The sequence below is a fragment of the Anomaloglossus baeobatrachus genome, chromosome 5 (genome assembly GCF_048569485.1).
Source record: "Anomaloglossus baeobatrachus isolate aAnoBae1 chromosome 5, aAnoBae1.hap1, whole genome shotgun sequence".
In the NCBI taxonomy this organism is placed as follows: domain Eukaryota; kingdom Metazoa; phylum Chordata; class Amphibia; order Anura; family Aromobatidae; genus Anomaloglossus; species Anomaloglossus baeobatrachus.
In genome coordinates, this window is record NC_134357.1 from 411171384 (window position 1) to 411192009 (window position 20626).

The 20626-nt window shown below is 48.7% G+C and overlaps 1 long non-coding RNA gene across 1 annotated transcript in view; it reads right to left on the reverse strand.

Annotated features, from left to right (window-relative positions):
• Positions 1–589: 589 nt before the first annotated feature.
• Positions 590–20626, reverse strand: part of LOC142310230 (uncharacterized) — a 126617-nt gene continuing 106580 nt past the window's right edge. Inside the window, exons 2-3 of the long non-coding RNA XR_012754109.1 lie at positions 2978–3152; positions 590–2877 (exon numbers count right to left, since the gene is read on the reverse strand). This is a non-coding gene — a long non-coding RNA (uncharacterized LOC142310230). The remainder of the gene's footprint in view (positions 2878–2977; positions 3153–20626) is intronic.

A 20626-nucleotide genomic window follows, 5' to 3' on the forward strand; every position in this document is an offset into this window, starting at 1 on the left:
TGCTCTAGATCAGATGAAAGCATGTCTGGGCTGAAATCTGATCCCTGATCTATTCTACGCATTCCCAATATTGGTGCAAACTGGTCAAGTCACTTGGCTATGTATACAGCTTATTTCTTCAACTCTACCCATAAGTGTTTTCGATTTGGTTGAGGTCTGGGGATTGTGGGGCAATCCAGCACCTCTACTTTATTGTCATTGAACCATTTCTTTACCAATCTCAACATATCCTTTGGGTCATTGTTATGCTGGAACACTATGTTGTCCTTTTCATACCTATACTACTTGAATATACAAAGTAATTCATCTGGGGGAGAGGGGAGCCAGCACGATCTGAAATTCAGGAATTGAACTGAAATTGACTCAGTTACCTCACCCCTTTCCACAGGCAATGCTAATTAAGCACCATTCTTGGATCTGGTCCGCCTTTATCAATGGTTGCTGTTTGACACTGGGAGGATCAGTTCTGATATAGTCCTGGTATGTGTAGGGCTTGCTCCACATGCTGGGACCTGGGCTGGTCTCTATCCACAAGTGCCTTTTTTGCAACATGGAAGCGGCTATATACAGGTTGCAGGTATGTGTGCTCCATTATGGTTCTGCTTTTTACTTTATCTAGGAGGCCGCATGGCACATGAAATACAGAATGTAGAGTAGGACCCCCCTATTGAGATTTGCCGTGACGTTGGCAGGGGTGGCTCAAAAAATTGATCAATTATTTGCTAAAAATCTCATTTTTTTTATTATAGTACAGTTGGAATAAATTTGTGAATTTTCACTTTTTATATGATGCATGCCAATTTCAGATCGTGCTGGTTCCCCTTTTTTTTCTCTGTTTTGACCGTAGTTATGCTACAAATTTGGTGTCTGACCAACACCATACCATGCACGCCTGATTTTGGCTTGCAATATATTCCTCCTGTTGGTAGCTGTTCAGACTCAGTTACCTCACCCCTTTCCACAGGCATTGCTAATTAAGCACCATTCTTGGATCTGGTCCGCCTTTATCAATGGTTGCTGTTTGACACTGGGAGGATCAGTTCTGATATAGTCCTGGTATGTGTAGGGCTTGCTCCACATGCTGGGACCTGGGCTGGTCTCTATCCACAAGTGCCTTTTTTGCAACATGGAAGTGGCTATATACAGGTTGCAGGTATGTGTGCTCCATTATGGTTCTGCTTTTAACTTTATCTAGGAGGCCGCATGGCACATGAAATACAGAATGTAGAGTAGGACCCCCCTATTGAGATTTGCCGTGACGTTGGCAGGGGTGGCTCAAAAGATTGATCAATTATTTGCTAAAAATCTCATTTTTTTATTATAGTACAGTTGGAATAAATTTGTGAATTTTCACTTTTTATATGATGCATGCCAATTTCAGATCGTGCTGGTTCCCCTTTTTTTCAAAGTAATTCATCTGGTAGGATACTCACATAAAGCTCAGCATTGATACCACCATCGCTCCTAATCAAGTATCCAACTCCTTCGGCGGTGAAACACCCCCATATCATCAGACTTCCTCCCCCAAACTTGACAGTTCCTTCAATTTCTCAATCCGATCCGTTAGCCCCTCTTTCCCTTGTTTTTTCCAGTCCCATTTGGACCCATCACAGCCCAGTCTATTGATTTTCATCTCATCGCTCCAAATCACCCATTTCCAATCTACTACTGTTGACTTATTTGCATACTGGAGCCGAAATATACATAAATGGTTGCAAGTAACTTTATGTATGAGATAGCCAAAATGATTGTCTATAAATTGAAGGTATGTATATATACCTTTATTCCTAACCTATCCCTCCTGCAGCAACTATTCCTACACTGTGTCTGGGGTAGAGTGAGCGTTGTGGCCCACCAATCACAGTAATGCCAATAGCCAACATGTCTACAGCATTCTCATGATTGACAGATAATCCTTGCATGCATTCCCGTGATTGGCAGGTAATCCAAGCATGTTTAGTTGCTGAGAAACAGCCGCAAAACATGGAAGGCGGGGACTTGAGTATGGCGCTCGAGTACCAGGGATACTCAATCAAGTATCGAGCATACCTGCAGACTCCAATGCTCGGTTGTGTATTGAGCAGTGTCATGCATGCTCGTGCATCACTAGTTACTATACATGGACCATCCACACTCTTACCTACTGGCGCCAAACTTTCCGTTTAATCCACTCCTGATGGCTTATCCCATCAGAGATGCACGTGCACCGTTCAATTCCTTGTCTGGAAACATCCTTAATTAGCTGCAGCACCCTAACCTGGCAGTGCCACAGGCATCACAATGTGCAGTTTAGAAAACAATAAACATTTGGACTCATTTATTGCATTTGAGCCTGTTTTTGTCACGTTTTAAGTGTTTTGTGGCTTTTTTTTGGGTTGTTCCATATTCATCTTTTCATTTGTACCTTCCTTTTTAACGACTATTTTCGTGTTCCACTCACAGATTTTTTTAGTTCGCCACTGTGGGCATAGTTTATGGTTACCAAATATTTAAGTCTGATTCATCATTTGAAACTGTACAAAAAGTTGCATAATATGTCACAAATGAATTCTAGTCCCAACCTGGAGTGATTTTATGTATATCTTAAACTTTGGCTCAATTTTTGCAACAATTTAGTGAAACATGCCATTTCTTGCTCTACAAAATTGCAAAACATGTTAAAGGGGATTCTCAAGCTTTGAAAGTTATTTCTTCTCCACTTGATAGGGCATAATTTCCAATCACCGAAGGACCGACTGCCGTGACTTCCAGTGCCCCCGAGAAATAGGATTGCTTGGCTGATTGCGCAGTGCACATGATGTGGTCGGATCTCAGGATCGCTGACAACCATGGTGGTCGAAGCCCCAGTAATCGGGAAGTTCAAACTTGAGAATATCCCTTTAAAGACAAAAATGATGAAAATATTTTATTTGGCATAACATTCATTAACCATATGTGCCCTTTTGAAGAATTTGGTGAACTAAATGTCTGCACTTACCACAAGACAAAAAAAGAAAAATATGTAACTTCCAAAAATTTGCATATGATGAATGGGGCCCTTTAAATCCATTGACCCGAACAAGCAAACTTTGAAAGGTTTCATCCTTTGACCTTGTGCACCGAATGAAGAATAGGCAGCTCACCTTCCTTACAAATACGTGGTCCAAAAATAACTAGGATGATTAAAAAAACAGCATAAATTTCTTTATACACAAAGTTGGAACTAGATATAACTGGAGAGGAAAGTCTGAAGGCAGCAGGTCAGAGAACTGAGGGATTACAGGGATTACAGGATGGAAGGATGTACAAGGAAAACATCCACATACGTTATATATATTTATATATATATAATATACAGTATATATATCTATCTATAAATGTACATAATTTCCCCGAGTTTTATGGAGTTGGACAGCCGGCCTGCCACGTAGATGCAAGACCACCAGATATAAAGGAAACATATTTTCTTTGGAGAAAAGTCAATCAGTTTACCTCTCTGTGGGAATCTGCTGCCTCCTCATAGATCATCACAGTAGTGATAAGGAAACATGGTGATCCCATACAGCAGCCCCTGATATAAGGCCTGGAGAGCAGATCCTCTAATGAGAGCGATGTGCTATGGCTTACCACTAAGGCCCTCAGCTCCTCTGCCTACTATGTATTTGTTATTTGAGCTGTGAAATAAGGTTTTGATATGATACATATCTACCGCTGACTTTACAGTTCAGACACAGTAATCTCTAAAGGCTGCCGGTCTGGAGATGTGCAGAAGACGAAGGGGGAGCGAAAAATGAAAAGAACTGACATGGAAAAAAGAGCAGGCAATTCGGCAATGATTATAAAAGGGCAAGAATATATTTATCTGCAGTGCCCCCACAGGGAAAATGAGACATTACACAGATCTTAATTAAATCAATAGTTTGGCTGTGTAATGCACATACATCCCAAGTCCTCCAAAAGGAGAGGTGCGCTGTTTCCCCGAAAATAAGACCTACTCCAAAAATAAGCCAATGTAGGATTTTTGGAGCTTTTTTGAGTATGCTTAAAATATAAGCCCTACTCCAAAAATAAGCCCTGGTTGTGGTTCCATAAGGAAGGGTTCAATCAGCTAAAAAAGTTAAAGAATACAGCAGGACTCTTCATCAAAGAAAGCAGACACCTCCAAAAGAAAGCAGGCACCCTCCCCCCCCCCCCCCCCCGAAAAAAAATCACACTCACCAGACCCCGAACGATTACAGTTTGGCAAGTGCCAATAGTGGATGGACTCTCACACAGAGATAATAATATTTATTGACTTGTATAGTACTATTGATTCCACAGCGCCTTATGTGTCGCCCTGGGCAAGCCAGGGGACACAGGTCACACACCACCACACCTTACATCCCAGGTAGGAACACCACAGCTAACCAAAAATCCTTGTTGCCTTCCTCCAGAGGCTGATGATGCACACCAGGGGGTGGGCCAGGCGGTTGGCTCCGCCCACCGAGGAGTTCACAGCTCTGGAGGCGGGAAGTGACCAAAAGATTAGCCCAGGCAGGGCTTGAGTAAACAGCTAAGTGAAGGTAGTGAAAGTGGAAAAGTGAAAAAGGAGGAAAGCAAGTGAGGTGACAAGAAAGAAGGAAAGCCTGAAGGGTCCAGCTTTGTGTAGGACCAGGTCAGCAAGGTCAGCAACAGCGGTGACTGTCCGGAGGGGGACAGTTTGGAAGTTCCTGGAAGGACCCCGTTGGCTGTGTGCCCGGTGGTCTGGAGCAGTGTTCCGAAGGACAGTCAGCACCAGGGCAGGGGCCTCTCGGACCCCGGCAAGGCTAGGAGTCGCCAAATTTGCCAAATCCGTCAGTGAAGGGGACGTAGATCCCCCAACAACAAAGTCCCGATTGAAGGCAACAGCTCAGCCAGTATAGAAGACACACCGCCACCGCCAAGGCACCAGTTTCTTAGGGCCAGCGCCTGCGGGCAAAGAGTAGAGCTCCCCCGGTCCAGCTTGAAGCCGGGGAGCGGGTTACCGGTGGGGACCCATCGCAACCAACAAGTACATCAAGGTGCAAGGAAAAGGGACATCACCGTCACCTACTGGGAGAGCAAGTGCAGCCGTCCGTGGGACCGTCTATCCAGCCGTTTGGTTTACCGTAAAAACTGTGTCACGTCTCAGGCTGAGTGAGTACCACAGTGCCGCAAGGCACAGCGCTGCCCCCGCGTCCCTGCGCCCACCAGGCTCTGCACCTCCCAAGCCATCACCGGGCCCCGGGATCACCAACCCCTACCCACGGAGGGGCAACACAACACCTGGCTGCTCCGCATCACCATCCCCGGGAGCCCCGTATAGAGCAGCGGTGGTGAAATCACCACAATCGTGGGTGGCGTCACGGACAATAATCATCCCCACACCCAACAACCCCCTTTCACTCACGGGCGAGGAGTGCCGCTCGAGAAACCCCCGGGATCCGGCCCACCGCTCGAGCCACCACTGAGCAGCAGCCGCCGGACCCGAGCAGAAGGGGGTGAGCGTAGTGTGCCGACACCCTCCTCCCCGCTCGCGACAACTTGGCGTCACGAACAGGATCTTACCGCTCTGCCGTCTGGTAGAGGTGCGCCTTGTTACCGCCGGAGGTATCCGGCAGAAAAATTTCAGAAGCCGCCATCTTTGGCGCGAAAAGTTCCCGCTCGAGCGTCTTCTCGAGCAGTAGAGGCGCGAAGGCCAAAACCCCGCCCTGAAAGAGGAGGGGCCGGAAAGAGCTAAGGGGGACGAAAACAAGATGTCTGCGCCCGACGGAGCCGCTGGAGGAGCGGTGGTCGCAGCCGCAGCGGCACCCGCGGATGGGAATGGGCCTGCCCAAGTCCCGGCTGTACCGGCGGGAGGTGCCGCGGCCCCCGCGCTCGCTCAGGCCATGCCGTTCTCCTTGCCCTATGCGCCCGGAGCTGCCTGGCTACCGCAGTATGACGGGAAACCGGATGCCCTACAGGCCTTCCGGAAAAAGCTTAACCCGTTGCTAGAGCTGTACCCCCTGACTGATAAGCAACGTGCAGCGATAGTGCTAGGCCAGCTAACCGGTGCGGAGGAGCAGGAAGCGGAGACCTGGGCCGAGGGGGACCGGCTCTCTGTAGCCACCATCTTTGAGAAGCTACAGACTGCCTTCGAGACCCGGACTGAAGCGGAGCTGAGGATGCAGTTTTACCAGTGCCGGCAACGAGCTGGGGATAGCATTCGGGACTATGCTCTACGTTTGCAGACCGCCCTCCGCACGCTGAAGCGGGTGAATTCTATTAATGAGGCGCATAGCAACAAGATGTTAGTGGAGCAATTTGCGCAGGGGATGAGGTCCCCTGAGGATCGTAAACAACTCCGGCTGTGGGCCCTGGAACACCCTGATGTGGACTTTGCTGTGTTAAAGGAGCGGGCTATCAAAGCACTACAGCCCCCAGCTGCCGAAGTTCTGGAGTCCGTCCCATGGCCCGTCGAGACAGCTCCCGTTGTGGCGGCCTCAGCCAAACCAACCTCCCTAATACCTGCAGCCCCGAGCAGCACAGTAGAAGAGCTGGCAGCCCAGGTCCGTCGCATGGACGGGGACCTTACCAAAATCCTTGCTGCACTGCAACCTCTGACCAGATCTCGGCCTCCAGCACAGATACAGCTTGCTGACAGTCCCGAGGATGTTCCCTGGATGCAGCGGAGAAGTGCTAACAACCCGCGGCGCAGACCTCCAATCTGCTACAAGTGCCGTAAGCCGGGCCATTACTTCTGCCAGTGCCCGTTAAACGAGCAACCCCTGGGGCCCCGGGCCAATCCTCAGGAGTAGAACATCGTGGCCCCCCGGACTGGCGAGACCGATATATCGGGGCCCGCCCCATCATCCCCGTGGCTGTGGACGGTATACCAGTGATGGCTCTCTTGGACACTGGATCACAGGTAACTACCATACCGTACACGTTGTACCAGCGGTATTGGGCCATAGACGAGCTGGCGCCCCCAGACAATAGTATAACGTTGATTGCCGCTAATGGACTCCCATTGACCCAGGTGGGGTATAAACAAGTGGCTATGACAGTGGGGCAAGCTGAACTGCAACACCAGGGCATGATTTTGATCATGAATGAACCCAGTGATCATAACCCGAAAATAGTGCTGGGAACCAATGTGATGGAGCACTGCATGGCTGATGTGTTGACCCTATTGCAACAGCTAGCCGCCACAGCGGCAGGGAGCCGACAGAGGGCTGTGCAGCGTGAGATCCGAGCCCTGATGTACCGCCAGCATGTAAGCTCAACAGGAGGGGAGATTGGTGGAGTGAGAGTGATGGATGTTGCTCCATTGACTGTGCCCCCTAGGAGTGAGATGATGATCTGGTGTAGGGCAGCAGTAGGGCCTCAGGGGCGCGACTACCCTGCAATGATGGAACCCATGCCTTCCGAGCACTGGCCCACTGTAATGGCCGCCCGAGGGGTGGTGGATGTGAAGAAAGGGAGAGTGCCTGTGAGAGTGTTGAACTGTGGGGAGGAAGAAGTCAGGCTTCCCCGGTATGCCACCATTGCCAAGCTACTCACCTTAGATCCTCACACTATCCATGAAGCCAGTCCATCCACACTCCCACCTACCACCAACACTTCCTCACCCCAGGGGGAAACAAAGGAGTGGCACCAACAGCTACATGTAGGCACTGATGATACCCCTACACATCTTAGGGCAGGGGTGCACAGGGTGGTGCAGGAGTACGAACAGGTTTTCAGTAAGCACCCCCTAGATTTTGGACAGATCAAGGGGGTCCAACACCACATTCCCACAGGTGAACATCCCCCTATCAAAGAGAGGTATAGACCTATTCCCCCTGCACATTACCAGTGTGCCAAAGATATGTTGAGGAATATGAAGGAGGCAGGGGTTATTCGGGACAGCTGTAGTCCCTGGGCCGCTCCGTTGGTACTGGTCAAGAAGAAGGATGGTACCATGCGGATGTGTGTGGACTACCGGAAGATCAATCAGATAACCCATAAAGATGCCTATCCATTACCTCGTATTGAAGAGTCTCTGGCTGCACTGAGAACTGCAAACTACTTCTCGACCCTTGATCTCACCAGCGGATACTGGCAAGTGGCCGTGGCCCCAGAGGACCGAGAGAAAACCGCCTTCACCACCCCGATGGGGCTCTGCGAATTCAATAGCATGCCGTTTGGGCTGTGCAACGCCCCCGGAACCTTCCAACGGCTGATGGAGTGCTGTCTGGGACATTTAAACTTCGAGACCGTCCTGTTATACTTGGATGATGTGATTGTTTATTCCCAGACGTATGAGGCCCATCTGGAGCACCTGGCCGAGGTGTTCGCGTCCCTTGCCAAGTACGGGATGAAATTGAAGCCCTCTAAGTGCCACCTGCTGAAACCCAGGGTGCAGTATCTAGGGCATGTGGTGAGTGCGGATGGTGTCGCCCCCGACCCTGAGAAGATTACTGCCATCCAGAGCTGGCCGAGACCAACTACAGTGAGGGAAGTAAGGCAGTTTCTGGGTCTGGTGGGGTACTATCGGCGCTTTATAAAGGGGTACACGAAGATGGCTGCCCCCATGCAAGACCTCCTTGTGGGACAGACCAAAGGTGGTAGACCCATTGGAGCCCCACTGTCGTGGGAGGACAAGCATGAGGAGTCCTTTTGCCAGTTGAAGGCGGCCTTGACCGGAGAAGAGGTCCTGGCGTACCCTGATTATGGGTGCCCGTTCATCCTCCACACGGACGCCAGTAACGTGGGGCTAGGAGCGGTCCTATCCCAGGTCCAGGATGGAAAGGAGAAGGTGATTGCCTACGCTAGCCGAAAACTCCGGCCGACCGAAAGGAACCCTGAGAACTATAGCTCCTTCAAGCTTGAGCTATTGGCGTTGGTGTGGGCTATCACGGAGCGGTTCCGCCACTACTTGGCGGCAGCAACATTCACCGCATTTACGGACAACAATCCGCTAACTCACCTGAACACGGCCAAGTTGGGCGCGCTGGAGCAGCGGTGGGTAGCCCGGCTAGCCAACTATGATTTCACCATAAAGTACCGAGCTGGTCGAGTCAACATAAATGCTGATGCACTCTCCCGAATGCCCCATTTGTCAGCAGAGGGGTGCGAGGATGACGACCTCGAGGAGATCGAGTTGCCTGCGTTTCACCAGCCGCCTACTGAGAGGGTACAAGTACATCAGCAACGGGTGGATTTGGACCCACGGCCCAGTCAAGAGTGGCAGGAAGCTCAGGACCAAGCGCCGGCTGTTCGCCTTGTCAAGACTCTGGTGGAACAAGGCGCTACGGGAATAGACCCTGCCGCTCCGGCCGAAGCCCAACGCTTGTGGAAAGAACGGAAACGGCTTTACCTACACCAAGGGAGGCTGTACCGTGAGCTGATCAACCCGAAGACCCATGAGAAAATATGCCAGTTGGTCATTCCTCAAGCTGACGTCGCTACTGTCCTGCGGGCATACCATGATGGTGCTGGCCACTTCGGGTGGAAGAAGCTGGAGATGCTGTTAAGGGAGCGGTTCTATTGGAGTGGGATGCGTGAATCGGTGGAAGCCTGGTGCCGAGAATGCGGTCCTTGTACGCTGAGGAGAAAGGACGAGACTAGCCAGAGGGCACCCTTACATCCAATAGTCACCCATCAACCGCTGGAGCTGGTCGCCCTAGACCATGTCAAGCTCACCCCTAGCCGAAGTGGGTACACCTACGCATTGACCATTGTAGACCACTACTCAAGATTTATGGTGGTAGTCCCCGTTAAGGACCTGACTGGTCGAACTGTTGCTCGGGCGTTCCAGGCTTATTTTTGCCGACCCCATGGGTACCCCGAAAAGGTGCTGACTGACCAAGGCCCGGCCTTTGAAGCAGAGGTGTTCCACGAATTCTGCCAGTTGTACGGTTGCAAGAAAATCCGGACCACTCCGTACCACGCCCAAACCAACGGCATGTGCGAGAAAATGAACCACTTGGTCCTGGGGCTTCTCAAAACGCTACCCCTGGAAGAACGGAACCTGTGGCCGGAAAAGTTACCTGACTTGGTCGACATGTACAATAACATCCCCTCTAGCTCGACGAAGTGCACCCCAGCGTATCTGATGATGGCTCGGCCTGGCCGCCTGCCGGTGGATCTGGAGATGGGGTTGGAGCCCCCAGAAGCACTCCCTTCGACGGCGGAGTGGGAAAGTCGGAGGAGAGCACAATACCGGCAAATCCAGGAGTATGTGGAGAAAAACCTCAGTCGAAGTCGAGAGCAGCAGGAGCACCGGTTCAATCAGAAGGCGTCTGCAAGTCCTTTTACAGCCAGGAGATGTGGTGCTGAAACGGAAGAGGAAGGCCCACAAGCTGGATGATCAGTGGGAGCAAGTCCCTTACGTCATACAACCCACAGAATGGGAAGATGGGAAGGCCTACCAGATCAGTCGTGACCAAGGGGGCACCCTGGCCACAGTTTCCCGGGACCATCTAAAAAGGTGCCCCCCAGCGTTGAAGGCAGAGGCCGAAGTACTGGTTCCTCCACCAGCGGAGAAGGCAGCAGAGGTAATCCACACTGTAATGGGTGACTTCCCAGCAAACTGGCCTACACAGAACGGCGCGGTGATTCTTCCAGTGATACTGTTCCCACAACCCGTGGATGAAGAAGTAGTGGAAGCGGTTAACCGTGAGCCAGAACCAGTGCCAGTGCCCAGGGATGAACCTGTACCCAGCTCCCCTACACCTCCGCCTGCTCCACACTATAGCAGGGAGGAGAAACCGATTGTTTCCTCTACCCCACTGTCTAGCACCACTGACACCGGGCCCCGAAGGTCCACCCGTTCCAACCTAGGTAGACCCCCACTTAGGTACAGGGAGACCGTTCTATGAATAAAAGGGGTCAGGGAATGTACAGAGTGGTTGTTTGTTGTTTGAAAAGTTTGAAAAAGTTGAAAGAATGATAAGAAAATGATGATTACCGAAGTTTAACCTGATTTGCTTTGTGATTACAACCGGCTGGAGCCGGCACCGTTGTCCCCGTGGGGACCGTTTAAAGTTCTGCATGGAGGACTATCCATGGACAAGCCCGTGAACTTGCAGGGCAACCACAAACGTTAAGTGGCTTATAAATATGTTGTTTACCGTTACCGTTTTCCGCAATGCCGCCTCCGGAGAGGCAGGTTGGAGGGAGGGCCCTGAGCAGAGCAGGCTAGGGCCCAGACACCAAAGGAACCGGTGGCTACCCTCTGGAGGGAAGGACAGATCCCGCTCGGGTACCGTGTGCTGGACTGTGGGTCAAGGGGTGCTGCCTGGGTTTTAGGGGCAGCATCAGGGCCAGGTTGCTTGGGTGGGAGAGAGCGGAAACCGTAACCGTAAACCGTTTGCAACGTTAAAAGAAATGTGCCTCCCGTCTTGGGAAGAGTTATTATTAAAAATGTAAATATGTTATATTACTATGTTATCTTTTTCAGAAAAATAAAACCGGTGTTGGACGGCAGCCCGCGGACGGTCTGCATTTTGCTAAGGGGGAATGTGTCGCCCTGGGCAAGCCAGGGGACACAGGTCACACACCACCACACCTTACATCCCAGGTAGGAACACCACAGCTAACCAAAAATCCTTGTTGCCTTCCTCCAGAGGCTGATGATGCACACCAGGGGGTGGGCCAGGCGGTTGGCTCCGCCCACCGAGGAGTTCACAGCTCTGGAGGCGGGAAGTGACCAAAAGATTAGCCCAGGCAGGGCTTGAGTAAACAGCTAAGTGAAGGTAGTGAAAGTGGAAAAGTGAAAAAGGAGGAAAGCAAGTGAGGTGACAAGAAAGAAGGAAAGCCTGAAGGGTCCAGCTTTGTGTAGGACCAGGTCAGCAAGGTCAGCAACAGCGGTGACTGTCCGGAGGGGGACAGTTTGGAAGTTCCTGGAAGGGCCCCGTTGGCTGTGTGCCCGGTGGTCTGGAGCAGTGTTCCGAAGGACAGTCAGCACCAGGGCAGGGGCCTCTCGGACCCCGGCAAGGCTAGGAGTCGCCAAATTTGCCAAATCCGTCAGTGAAGGGGACGTAGATCCCCCAACAACAAAGTCCCGATTGAAGGCAACAGCCCAGCCAGTATAGAAGAGACACCGCCACCGCCAAGGCACCAGTTTCTTAGGGCCAGCGCCTGCGGGCAAAGAGTAGAGCTCCCCCGGTCCAGCTTGAAGCCGGGGAGCGGGTTACCGGTGGGGACCCATCGCAACCAACAAGTACATCAAGGTGCAAGGAAAAGGGACATCACCGTCACCTACTGGGAGAGCAAGTGCAGCCGTCCGTGGGACCGTCTATCCAGCCGTTTGGTTTACCGTAAAAACTGTGTCACGTCTCAGGCTGAGTGAGTACCACAGTGCCGCAAGGCACAGCGCTGCCCTCGCGTCCCTGCGCCCACCAGGCCCTGCACCTCCCAAGCCATCACCGGGCCCCGGGATCACCAACCCCTACCCACGGAGGGGCAACACAACACCTGGCTGCTCCGCATCACCATCCCCGGGAGCCCCGTATAGAGCAGCGGTGGTGAAATCACCACAACCGTGGGTGGCGTCACGGACAATAATCATCCCCACACCCAACAACCCCCTTTCACTCACGGGCGAGGAGTGCCGCTCGAGAAACCCCCGGGATCCGGCCCACCGCTCGAGCCACCACTGAGCAGCAGCCGCCGGACCCGAGCAGAAGGGGGTGAGCGTAGTGTGCCGACACCCTCCTCCCCGCTCGCGACACCTTACATACATTGGCAACACTGTCCCCATTGGGGCTCACAATCTAAATTCTCTATCTGTATGTCTTTGGAGTGTGGGAGGAAACCAGAGAACCCAGACCATACAACCTCCTTGCAAAAGTTCTCCTTGGTGGGATTTGAACCCAGGACTCCAGCGCTGGAAGGCTGCAATGTTAACCACTGAGTCACTGTGCCAATCTGAGTTGTTGTCGGGTAATTCGCCATTCCAGCTGCATTGTACTGCAGCTCTCGTGGATTGGGTACAAGTATCACTCTGTGCGAGTGATACTGCTTCCAGTCACCATGAGGAGCCAACCACTGTAGAAAGCAGGGGGATCTGACAGCGACACAGATTTGTATGTGAGAGCCCATTCACTTGCCAACTCTAATTGGGGTTTGGTAAGCTCGATTCTTTTGGAAGTTAAATGCTTTCTTTTGGGGGTAAATTTAGCAGTAAATGAAGAATAATAAATTGAGCAGGTAATTTAAACCTTTGTAAATATGGTATGTACCCACCGCTATAGGACTGATTCTGCATCAGGAGAATAGCAGCTCAGATAAGAAAATGTGCATCTGAACCAGTAATAGGATTAACACAAAATATTGAAGTTCCAGAAAGTGAGGATATGATTAGATTTGAATAAATGGTGATATTTTTTGTTCAAGAATAAATGTGGATTGTTATTCATTGGAAAATATATGACATCCCCTAAAAATAAGCCCTAGCACACCTTTCACAGCAAAAAATAATATAAGACTGTGTCTTATATCATTATGTATCTGTGGTATTCTGACTTGAACAAAAAAAATTGAATTTTTGTATAATGAAAATGTATGCATTATCCAATACAGTGTTTGAATTGCATCAAGCAGAGATCTTAAAACTGCCAAGAACGGAGACAGAATGTACAATGAAATTGCAAAAGGAAAATGTTGTGGAATTATGAAAATCACACCATCGATAGACATTTTAATGATATGCAAATTATGAGAAATTGGAAACAAAATAGTCAAAACATCTTGATTTATTCAGTATGGAGTAAGAGTGTCATGTTCAGAAATCCTTCACAGTCTTGGCTGCTATCAATAAGGTTATTAATGGCGGTGTGAGGAATGTTCTGCCATGCTGAATGCACTTGGCCATGTAAATCATCAAGATCCACTGCTGCCAACTTCCTTTGCAATTGCCAACCAATGATGTCCTAACTATGCTCGATAGTAAACAAAACTGAACCCCACCAGGCCATGGTAGTGCGCTTAGGCCACAGAGGCTACTTACAGCAGCACAAGCAGCTTGATGTTGTGTTCAAAAACAGCTCTGGGAATTGTTCACCTTGTTTCATGAAGTCCTCCTTGTGGCATTGCCAAAATGATCACCACACCAATCTGTGGCTATCATTGCATCCAAGAGAAAAGTGAGACTCATCTGTGAAGGGGATAGACCTGCATTCTATCCTCCATTGTCGTCTTGCTCTGCAGCATGATAGCTTATGAAAGCCATGGCGTGATGTCAGTGGAACACCTATAGCTGAACATCTGGCTCATAGCCCAGTGTTGTGCAGAGGCCTCCTGATGGTTTCTGTGAACACAGTTTGATAGCTTAGGCTTGGTATGTGACATCTAATTTTACTTGAAGTACAGTATTCTTCAAATCTTACAAGACCACAAGAATTGTAGAATGTATGGTAGCAGGACCCTTCTAGTCTTCATTTCAGGTACACTAACAGTTTGGCATTAAATGTATGAAATTCTATACTGGATACATTGTGATTTATTTAATTTTTTTTAATCATTTGCATATTTTAACATGTCTATCCACCCTATGACTTCTGTAATTCCATGACTTCTTCTTGATATTGCAATTTTAAAGTTGAGGGTACATTATAAATTTCAAGACATAAGACATACAAAGAATAACATTTATTTGCTGAAAGTGGAACAACCTTTTAAGACAAGTTAAAAAGGACTAAGCCACAGTACCAGGCACTGCCACAGCCATGTGTATGGTGCTGTAGCTGAGTACAAAATCAGGGGAGACAATGCAAACCTCATTCTCCTGATTCTGGGGTTTTCTAGGAGGTAAACTGTCACTAATCAAATTGTAATGGCCTATTCTGAAAATAGGCCATCAATATTTAAATGGGCTGCCTTACTAATTACATGAATCCTCTGATTGAGTATCCTGTGATGGAGTAAGCCATCAGTCTGCCCAATAGATGTAAATAGAGCAGTGGTGATGCATGCCACTACCACTCCATTCAAACAGTGGACTTTTAGGACACCCATGCTCAGGATGACTGGGCATCTCAGCGGTCAAAGCCCAAGCAATGATACATGTATTACTGGTGAACAGGTAATGAGTGTATTTAGTTATTGGTGATGTTACCTCTTTAAAGGGGTTGACCAGGACTAACATATTGATGGCCTAGTTATAGGTTAGCTGTGCTGTTTCGGCACTGCACATTGTTTACATGCAGTCACCACCGGAGTAAAAAACAGTTGTGCCAGACCTCCACAGGGTGCCAGACCTCCACCGATCTGATACGGTTAGTCCCGAACAATTCCTTTAAGTCTCAATAAAACCTCTATAAAATCTATATTTGCAATTAATAAAATCAGCAGAAGTTCCTAATTTACACCCTTGTCCTGGAAGAAATGCATTCTGGGGAAATCAATAGAAACAAATCACCAACAATATGTCATGTGTTTCCAAACCCTGATCAGCCATTGTTTAATCCAAAGGGCAATGAAAACCACAAACTTTTTTCAAAATATTCTGCAGAATCCTAAAATAACTTTTTTTTTAATGAAAATCACTGTTTCAGATGTCTGAATGGTCTTTGTGATGAATATGGGTTTTGTTCAGCTCATTGTTTGAGCGCTATGGGATATAATATTCACTATAGTAAAGCTATAAAGAGTGTGGACAGATTTGAAAAGAATCCCTGAAAGTTCTTACAAGTAATATAATGCCCAAGAGAACAAAACAGAGGAAGCAAGACAATGTGTGTCACCCCGTTCACTAAACTAGGGCACGACTGACGTGTCATCGCCCTGCTGCAGTACCTATACGTACATGGTGACAGGAGGAGTTTTATAAACTGCTATTGATTCATTATACACATTTCTGTGCAGACTGGGACTTGTCTATAGTAGGGAAAATGGATTAAAAGCACTTTTTATACCTTGAATACAATCCATTATTCTACTGATCTCTGTTGTCAGCCATTTCAAGGGTGGCTGGAGTACTTTTTAACAGTAATCCTGAGAACAAGTATCCTAGACTAGTATATCTCCATTGTATTTAATGGAACATGCCACAAAACCTCTATATGCCACCTTTTAAAATGCTTTCATAATCACTGGGTGAAGCTGGGGTCAGCCACTTATTTTTACATATATTTTAAAGTGTGGTCAACCATACGCACTCTAAGGCTGGCCACACACATTGGATGGCTGACAAACCCGTTAAACCATTTGCCAAACCTGTTGATATCGGGGGGGGGGGGGGGGGGGTCAGCCGCCATTAGTCTAATGTGCATGGGGGTCTTAAGTCTGTTGGCATAGGAGTTGCTACTAGCAGTAGCTTTCATATTATGGCCAAAAGATCGGGTTACAATTATAAAGAATCGGAAACATGACTCCTAACTACTATGTACTATATAATACTTGTGTTTTTCATCCCAACCATCTAGGAACCAACTTTCTAGAATTTGGGGAGCCATCAGGTCAGATGTATGTCCCAACTTTAGCTACACAGTATGAATGTGTGATGCCCTGGGCAAGCCAGGGGTCACAGGTCATGACACCACCACACCCTACACCCCGGATAGGTACACCAAAGCTACACAAAAATCCTTGTTGCCTTCCTCCAGGGGCTGATGTCCACACCAGGGGGTGGCCAGGCGGTTGGCTCCGCCCACTGAGGAGTTCACAGCCCTGGAGGCGGGAAAAACCAGGCAGATCAGTTTAGGGAGAGTGAGAGTTAAGAGTGAAGTGGTAGAGGAGCAAGAGAGAGGAGTAAAGGTGGAAGTGTTCCCCGGACTGAGACAGCAAGGTCGGCAGACGGCGGTGACCGTCTGCAGGAGAGGCTGCTTGGAGGTTGCCGAAAGGACCGTGGACGGGTGGTGGCCCGGCGGTACCGGAGCGGTATACGAAGAGAAGCCAGCACCATTGGCAGGGGCCTTTCGGATCCCGGCAAGGCTAGGAGTCGCCGTGAATTTGCCAAATCCGTCAGTGAAGGGGACCTCTGGGTCTCCCAGCAACCAAGTCCCGATTGAAGGCAACAGTCCAACCGTTAGAGAGAGACACCGCCACCGCCAAGGCACCAGTTTCTCAGGGCCAGCGCCTGCGGGCAAAGAGGGGCTCCTCCGGCACATATCCAAGCCGGGGAGCGGGTTACCGGTGGGAACCCATCGCTACCAACATAGACTTAGGTGCAGGAAAAGGGACCGTCACCGTCAACTACTGGGGAAAAGCAACAGCAGCCGTCTGTGGGAACCGTCTTTCCAGCCGTGTGTTTTACCGAGAACTGTGTCCCCGTCTCAGGCTGAGTGAGTACCACAGTGCCGTGAGGCACAGCGCTGCCCCCGCGTCCCTGCACCCCACCAAGCCCTGCACCGGCCCCGCCATCCCTCATCCCCCAACTCATCATTGGGCCCCGGGACGACCACCCCCTACCCACGGAGGGGAGAACCAACAACTTTGCTGCTCCCTGTCACCGCTCCCGGGATCCCCATACAGAGCAGCGGTGGTGTCCATACAATCACCACAACCGTGGGTGGCGTCATGGACAATAAACAATCCCAAAAACCAATCCCCTTTCACTCACGGGCGAGGAGCGCCGCTCGAGTCCCCGGGATCCGGCCCATCGCTCGAGCCACCGAGCAGCAGCAGGCCGCAGCAGCCGCGGCGGCCGGACCCGAGCAGAAGGGAGAGCGCAGCGTCCCCTCCTCCGCCCGCGACAAATGTAGCAGTGGAGCAAGGTATCATCAGCTGCTTCCTCCACCGTTCATAGCAGTGTCTAGCATGGAACTGCTCCTGTGAAGGATGATGTCACATGAAGGGGTGAAGCATACATTACATTGCCGAACTTATACCAGGGAGCAGTGGTGTGCTAGTAATAAAGAGGAGCGATATACTGCAGGACATAGCAGTTAATACTAATGATGAGCAGACTGCCTCTTTTTGGTAATCCGGTTCCCTTGGCTCCGCTCTGCAAAAACAGCCTGATCTTTTAAATCCTAAATGGATCCCTAATAAATATGTGTTCACTAAAGGGTGTTTGCTTTGTTTTACCCCTAAATTTGTTATTTTCCCAAAAAAAACGACGTGGGGTCGTAAGGTGAAGTAGACAGCTGTAGCCTGCAAACCACGGCTGGGCACCCCACGCTGTTATTTTAAATTATTTATTTAAAATTTAATAAACAATTTAAAACAAAAAACGTGGGATCCCCCCTAATTGGATCACCAGCCAAGGTAAAGCAAACAGATGTGGAGTGGTATTCTCAGGCTGGGGAGGTCCATGGTTATTGAGCCCTCCCCAGCCTAAAAATATCAGGCCGCAGCCACCCCAGAAGTGGCGCATCCATTAGGTGCACCAATCCTGGCGCTTTGCCTCAGCTCCTCCCGTTGCCCTGGTGCTCTAGAAAATATGGTAATAAATGCGGTTGATGTCAGCTGTGAATTGCCAGCTGACATCAAGCTCTGGTATTAGAAATGAGTAGGTGCTGTCCCAGTCACTGAAGAACAGAACATAGCCTGGGAGAGCTGTCCCTGCAGTCTCACACAGTGCTGTGAGAAGCACTGGGGGGACATTCTGTTCTTCATTGACTGGGACAGTGAGTATAGGATCGTCATAGGACCCCCTTATTGGATTACACCGGACATGGATAAGGGATTTGTAGGGAAATTAATTGGTGGATGAGGGTGTCTCATGTCTTTAGTTCTTTAATAATTTTTTCTTTTTATGCCTTTCATGTTCGCTTTTGGGGAACATTGTTGGCCTATGGACTATGGATTATGTTGGACATTTTTTTATTACAAGTTATAATAAATTGGTGAATGAGGGATGGGGTGTGTTTGTTCAAATCAAATTTATTTTCCTAGATTAGTAATAGGGGGTATGTGATTGACGCCCACCCATTACTAATAACAGGGCTTGATGTCAGCTGGCAATTTACAGCTGACAACAACCCCATTTATTACCTTGTTTGCCACCGCAGCAGGGCAATGGGAAGAGCTAACGCGAAGCACCAGGATTAGTGCATTTAATGGATACGCCACTTCTGGGGCTTCTGCTGGCTGCTATTTTTAGGCTGGAAGAGCCCAATAATCATAGGCCTTCCCAGCCTGAGAATACAAGCCCCCAGCTGTCGGCTTTATTATGGCTGTGTGCCAAAATTGGGGGATTGCAAGCCAGGATTTTTAATTATTTATTTAAATAATTAAAAAAAAAAAAGAGACGCATGGGGTCCCTCTTATTTTGATAACCCTCCAAGATAAGCACACAGCTGGGGGCTGTCCTGGCTGTCATAATATGAGGGACCCCACACCAATTTTTGTTAAAATGTATTTTTACACCGCGATAGAGACGCAGACAGAGTGTGCGATTCCGAGCAGTCAAAAACACTGTCACACCACACAAGATGGGGGTGTGGTTTGAGTGCAACCAAACACAGACACGGGGACTACCGGTGATAGGGATAATGAGGGGCCCCGAAAGTAATGTTACAGCCACGCGGAGACTTCTAAGTATAACATACCTGATCTAATTCCCCTAGCCCTTTATACCACTATCTTAAAGCGCATGATTCAGGTTACTATAGACTTATATGGGGTTTGGCGTCCAGGCAGATATCCGGGATTAATTCCGGGCTTGAACCAGGTTGTTTTAAAAAAATCCGGTTGGACCCGCCAATCCCGGGTATCTGTGGGTTTGCTCATCACTACCCTGAAGCCTTCTTTTTTCCAAACTGAATAACTTCCAGTTTAATAACCTATCTTACTATTACAGTTCACACATTACCTTGGGTTGCTTTTCACAGCACCCACTCTAATTCAGCAATGTCCTCCTTATACACTATGTTCTTCTCATGAGCATCTATGCCTCTTAATGCATCCCATTATTTTATTAGCCTTTGCATTAGATGCCTGGCACTGGTCTGTAAAGCTGAGTTTGCCGTCCACCCATACACCAAAGTCTTTTTCAATGACAGTTTTACCCAGTGTTTTTCAATTAAGTACTTAATTTTAAATTGTATTTCCTCTGCTCAAGTGTACAACCTTACATTTATAAAAAATTATATTATTTAAGCTTACATAAATTCTTATGTAATATTAAACTATCCTCCTCTGAATTGATTACCTTGCAGAGTTTAGTATCATTGCAAATATTGAAATTCTATTATCTATGCCCCCTACAAGGTCATTAATAAATATGTTAAAAAGAAGAGAGCCCAATACTGACCCCTATAGTATCTCACTGTTAACTGTGACCCAGTCCAAGTGTGTTCCAATAATAACCAGTTAAAAATTACATGAAAATGAACACACAGAGTCAGCGAAGATGTGAATTGTGAGTCTTCTGACTGTATGATAAAATACAGTGGAAGTATAGTAAAATCCATAGAGCTTCTATAGATTTGAGATTTACAGAATATGGTGGTAATATTGGCCTATTTATAGTGTGTTGTGTTCAACAACAGTATAAGACTAATGATTAATCCCTGTATAGAGGTACTATTTATTTCTGGCATGGTGGTAACAATTAAATTAACCATTTTTGCAGTGGGCACACATGACTTAGTGCGTCTGATGTCTGATGTCCCTGGCTGTTGTACAGTCTTTATAGGAAGGGGGACATAAGAAGGAACTGCATAGGGACATCATATAAAAGAAGGCTGGACTTGTCTATCCTATTTGTGGATAGAGTTCCCTTTTATAATCAGAGCTA